Genomic DNA, 6,797 nt, shown 5'->3' with positions numbered 1-6,797 from the left:
CTTAAAAGGGTTTTTCTTCGCACTTTAACGATGCAAATGACCAAATTAAAAAGAAGGGAACAATCAGCTGCAAACAACTGTATTCTTTCTATACATGTGGTGAAGTGTACGTTGTATGTTAAAGCATAAAACGTAAGCAGTAAGTTTTATTTATGTCACTTTTGGCTTCATCAAACTAGGTACCCAGAAGTGATACTTTATAACTCTTCTTCAAACCAAATGGAAGACAAATTGTTATGATACTTATTATTACTTACCCATAACCTAAATGGGTCTAAGTTGGATTCTACACGGTTCACATGTTAAGCTCGCATACCAAGTTCGCAGATCGAGCTCATGTATCAAGTTCACATGATGTTAAGTGTTTGCAAGAGAGGTACTTATACTCCCTTACGAGGTCACACATAGGATCGCGTATGAGACCGCATAAACACGTGTTAAGTCTAGAATATGGTACGTGTTAACATGCATAAAACCTACTCTAAAATATCATATCAATTAATAGTAAATAATAACAATATCATGTAAATATACAACATTACTATCTGAAGAAGACAGAAGAAAACACTTAACAAAATTAATAACATTTTCAAAATCGAATGGTTGATTGGAGATCAGTCATGAACCCTATTCTAGTCGGCAATGACCAGCAAGCGAGAACGTCGAGGAAACGTGAGAAAAGCAATTACTGTTTATTTAATATAAGAGTTAGGGCTAGTTTGGCAATGCTTTTGAAAAGTGCTATGGAAAAGTTCTTTTGAAAAGTTTGGTTTAAAATTTGAGTATTTAGCATTGCTGTCAAAAAGTGCTTTTGAGAAATAAAATGTCCATTTTAGACATGTTATTATCAAGTAACAAATATGCATTTAAATAAAATTTAAATTAGTTAATATTATTATATTTTAGTAAGAATATAAAAAAATTATTATAACTTGTTGTTAATATTTTAAATTGTGAAATATAAATTTTAAATATTTTTAAGTAATAAATATTAATTACTTATAAAATTTAATTAGAATATATAAACTACATTTAAAATATTTAAATATAATTGTACGGGCCCAAATTTGCCCGGTCCGTCAGAAAACTCAATAGTGACAACAACACAAATGCAAAGCCCAAGCCTTGCAGGCCCAAAACTGAAACCTAACCCAAAAACATGGCCCAAAACATAAAACAACACAAAAACCCTAATGACCTAAGGCGCAGCAGTTCCCTATGCACCCTCGGCACGTACGACGCCCAAGATTCGGCCCCCGTTGCACCAAAACGACCATCTACAGGGGTGTTGACCCTTTGTGCGCCTGCAAAAGAAAGCAAAAAAAAGGAAACAAAGCAAGACAACAGAGCAAAAAGGCAAAAAAACAGAGTAGAAACAAAGCAAGAAAACAAGCAAAAGCATAGACAACATTAAATCGAGTGTTTTTTCCGGCTATAAAAGCCTAGAAACCCAAATATTGTAGAACACATGAATATTGAGCAATCAAAAAGTAAAAATACAAGAAAAAAGGTTGACTATTTATTTCTATTTCTTGTTTTCATTAGAAACCCAAATATTGTAGAACACATGAATATTGAGCAATCAAAAAGTAAAAATACAAGAAAAAAGGTTGACTATTTATTTCTATTTCTTGTTTTCATTTCATTTCATTTTTTTTTATTTTTTATCTTTTTATTTTATTACGAATCTATTTTAAACAAAAAATATAAGAGAAGAAACCTCACCGGATAATCCCGCGTCACGTCATCCGATCTATTCTCCATCGTCAAAATTGGACTTAAAAGGGAAGGGGAGGGACCTTTTCTTTCGCATTTTCTGAGTTTGGAGGGCTTTGCTTTCGGACCCTCTTAAAAAGGGCCGAAAATCTGGTCTTCGCGTGGCTCCGACCACCGTGATCAAGGCGACGACGATGATGGATTAAGAAACCCTAGCACAGAAAAGTTATAAAAAGGGGGGCTGCTCTCTGTTTTTTGTAGAAGAAAAGGGAAGAAATGAAAAAAAGTAAAAAAAATTAGTTTAAATAGCAGTGCAAAACGGTGTCGTTTTGTACCAAAGGCACCAACATTGAAACGGCGCCGTATGAGCAAACCCATGCTCGACCCGACTCGATGCAAAGGGGATTCGCGCGTTTCTGAAATTCAAATGGGATATTTTCGATTTTAATCCTTCCCTCTTCTTGAACTTTTCAATCAAACCCTCAAATGTTCTTGTATATTTTAAATCGACCCCTATAATTTTATTCATGTGTCATTTAGGCCCTCAGGTAAAATGTTGCGCATTGGGACCTGGGATATTCTCCCATCTAGCCCCCGCGAGTTTACGCGTTTGTTGCTTTAGTCCCTGACAGCTTTTGGTATTTATGGTTATGCCCCATTATCTTTATACTGATTTGCAATGCAGTCCCTAACCTTTTAACTTCATTTTAATTTTTAAATTACTTCTGTTTATTATTATTTTTTTGTTTGTTTTTTTATTTTTTTCATTTACTCTTTAAACCGTTTAGATTTTTTCCTTCTTTACATATTATTTCACTTAAACTGTTCTATGTTTATCCATTTTAAGTTTTTATATATTAGTTATATTAAAACTGTTTTGCCTTTTATTATTCATTTTAAAATTCTTTTTACACATCATATATTTAAAGCTTTCGTATGTTATTTTAAAGGGTGTATAAATTATTTATATTTAATTACTTTATATATTATTGTATTTTATTTTTTTAAATGAATTATATGTGTTAACTCTTTTAAATCATTTTTTACTATTTAGTTCAAATTGCCGTTCATGGTATTTTTAAAAAAAAAAGTTATTATATATTATTTATTTAAAATTGTTTTGATTACTTATTTTAAATTGTTTTATATACCTTATTTTGAACTCTATTTATTTATTTTAAAATTTATTATTATTATTATTTACTTTAATTTTTTACATTATTTATTTCATACTTCTGTGTGTATATATATATATTATCTATTTTAAAGTTCTTCATATATATATCATTCTTTTTTATAAAAAAAATCGTTTTGTATATTGTTGATTTGAACTTTCTTTTTTTTCACATTATTTATTTTAAATTCATTCATTGTCCTTTTAAAATTTATTTTGCAATCATTTGATTTTAGTTTGCTTTCAACTATTTATTTTTTAAAAAAATTGTGTCACTTAGTTCACTTGGCTTTAATTATATTGGTGTTTAAATAATGTATGTTGTGTGATTATTACCATTGCGTGTACTTTAATTTGTTTATACGTGTTCATATTATTGTCATTCGCTTGTGTAATATTTTATTCATGTATCATTGTTCCATGTCGCACTATATTTTTATTTCATATCTTCACCTCATGAATCAAGCCTCGTTACATTTTTCAAATAAATCATTTTATTTTAATCCAAACAAATAACGCACGTCGTTTAAATATTGTACTTATTATCATTCAAAAATAAAAATATTCAAAGCAAAGCAATATTTCGCGTTTTGGGAATTCAAGAAAACGTGTCCTAACTTATTGGGTTTCGATTTTCTTGTTAAGCCTAAAAAGCCAAATATCCTTTTAGATTTCAAAATACACAAATTTTCGATAAAGATTAAAAGGCAAACTTGCTCCTGAAGATTTAAACGTTGCGTCCTAATTTACTGGATGTGACACCTTATTATCTCGGGAAGAGTAATTCTGTGATGCTCGTTTCAACGTAATTCAGGCGTTTTAAAATTAGCATCCATGGGAAGGTATCGTGTTTTAAAATTTATTTTAAAATCTTTTCAACTTTTGACATTAAGACGTTAATTAATTGATTAGGTATTAATTTTGGACGTGACGAGGGTGTTAATCCTTCCTCTCACGTATTGACTCTCGAGTCCGTTTTCTCAATTTTCGTAGACCAAAATCATTTGTTTTAATAAATTGAAATATTTTATTAAAACAACTAAATTTCTAAGTGAACCGATCACACCTAAATAAAAGGGATTGGTGGCGACTCCATTTTTGTTTTAAATAAGTCAACGCCCTTTTTCAAAAAAAATAGTTTCGACAATAACCATTAAATATTTGTAATTAGTATTTTAAAAAATATTTTTTTATTTTTAAGTAATGATTTTAACACATTTGTAATTAAGCACCAAGAAAAAAAAAGAAAAATACTATGTTATTGGAGGGGTGGAAAAATAATTAAGCACTAAAAGTACTTTTGAGAGAGGAAAAGCTAAAAATTTTAGTTTCTCCTTTTCAGAAGTGTTTCAGAAAAGTCAAAATTTCCAGCTAAAAATAACTTATTCTGCACAACTTTTCTTCCAAAAATATTTTTAGAGTCAAAAACGTCTTTTTTAAGCATAAAAGAACAGGCCCTAAGAGTCGGTGGTCCTCTAAAATTTGGTGTCACTCATTTACAAGCAACATATATTTATAAGTGCAGTTAGCTGCAGTTGAAGTTTAAATTTCACAATATCAAAATAATATATCAAAATAATATACTTTTTTGTTACATAAAATTTGAAGCTTTATTAATTTATGATTATATTTTAATTTGAGGTAATAGGATGGCAAGATGAACATCCCTTCTCATGCGGCATGGAGACAACTAAGCCTATTCATGTTGTGTCATGTCAAGCTATGCCATGTGTTTCACACTTTATATTTTATTCAGTTATGCTCTCTCTTTCTCTGTATATTATTCACTGAACTGAACTTACTGAACTCTAAACTGCTGGGATATGATTATTTATGGACATTGGACAGACCAAAATATCATTCTCTTTCACCTTATCTCCTTTTACAAACAAAACAAATATAAGTTTGTGATGGATACCGAAACCCTCAGATCACATGACACACTCCATCCCTCCATATGCCACCACGAAACCCTTCTCATTTAAATCTTCTAATGAATAAAATTCACCTCTAAAAATAGCTGCTTTATTTTTATTATTGTCTCAGTTAGAACAAAGTGGGACCAAAAATACCACTTCAGACAGCAAACACACATGAAACTTTGTTCCTCTTTTGGCTATCCACGTGTCTATTTGTATATTTTTCTGTAAATATCTTCCATCCTTAATTTAATAATCTCTTTTTTAGTACGTGGCTTATTTGCTAAGTCGTGCAATAATTTTACGTTTTTAATCGATTTTTAATTTTATTTAATATTGATCAGTTTTCGTATCATGTCCCCTAATATTTAACACTACTTTTCCTCGTACGTTAATCTTATAGATATCCTTAACACAGAAACAAATTAATGGTGTAATAATAATAAACTAAGTGTGTGTTTAATTTATTAAAAAAACAGTGTATTTTTTTTAAATGTTGACTTAATTATATTTTACAATATTAAGAGTACAAATAAGATTTAAAAAAAAATTAATCGTCGTTTTACACAAATCAAATTATTGATTTATCATTTATTGATCAGTTAATACTAATAAATATACTAAAACTTACACGTTTTAATTTTTTGTAAAAATAAAAATAGTGACGATTAATCCATCCAATGATTTGAATATTCATCTAAGTTGAATTTGAAATAAAATATTTGTGAGTTTAAATAACTATTAGAAAGTATAATTAAATTATTAAAAATTGAAACATATAATATAAAAAATGGTGAAACAACCTTGTAAACTGGAGACATAACAAGCATAAAGATATCTACTTGTTAGAAAGAAGTCTGGGAGTGGATATGATCTGCTCCTTATGTTGACGGGAATTGAAATCTATGGAGATGCCGATAAGGAGGCGAGAATGTTTTATTGTTTTATACAACGGCGGCATTTACACAATTCCATTTTTTTATACATATTAGAAATTTTATTTTACTTTAAAAATTATGTATTTAAATTATATGAGTATGTTTTAAATATATATATAATAATTTATACAATTGAGTCAGGTAATATAGTATATGTAATAAAATTAAAATATATAACATATTTTAAGATAAAGCTTAATTTGGTTGAGTGGTAAAACTAAAGTTTTAATGACCTAATTAGTATCTGATTGACTCGTAACGTCAACTCAATTAAAATTTGAATTTAAAGAAATTTACCTGAGAAACAAACTATAAGTGGAAGGCATAGCCATAGCACTAGATCTTACGAGTAATCATATTGTGATATAGGCGTGAATCTAAGGGAGCAAACAAGAGCTATGTCATTTATCGAATGAAAAAATTGTGACTCGGACTCTTATAAGTGATTAGTTATAAATTAATATATGATAAAATTATATTTTATTTCTTAAAATGAAAAAAAAAACTATCTAATCTCTTTAACATCACTTCAGTATAAAAAAAAACAAAATTGGTTTGTACTAACATGTTTCATTCTTCATAACTTCATTCATAAGTAGAATTGAGATTATCCATACTTTAAAGAGTACTTGGAAGAAGAAAATATTGATAATCTTAATGATACATATTTAAATTTAAATTACAATAATGAAGAACTCAGTTAAGAACTAACAAATGATAGAGAATATCTCAATAAATATAGAATCTTGATCAATTAGATAAAATTGGATAGAATTTATTTATTTTTGTTTGTTATTTTTAATAGTACTTGTATTATTGACTACTTTGTTAGACTAACATATTATATATGATAATTTGATTTTGATTTTTGTCACTTGTCTAGAAATGTTTTATTGTATTTATTTTTTTATAGTAATTAACATTTTTAAAATATAAATGGTATGACTGTGTAATTACAATTTGTACTCCAAAACATGACAGGAGAAATTATGATGTAGTTACACTCTATGAGCCAAACATGTTTAGGAAATTACAATTATTTGTAACTAC

The sequence above is a fragment of the Gossypium hirsutum genome, chromosome A03, assembly GCF_007990345.1.
Source record: "Gossypium hirsutum isolate 1008001.06 chromosome A03, Gossypium_hirsutum_v2.1, whole genome shotgun sequence".
In the NCBI taxonomy this organism is placed as follows: domain Eukaryota; kingdom Viridiplantae; phylum Streptophyta; class Magnoliopsida; order Malvales; family Malvaceae; genus Gossypium; species Gossypium hirsutum.
The sequence above is the reverse complement of the archived record's forward strand: the minus strand, read 5'-3'. Positions refer to the sequence as shown.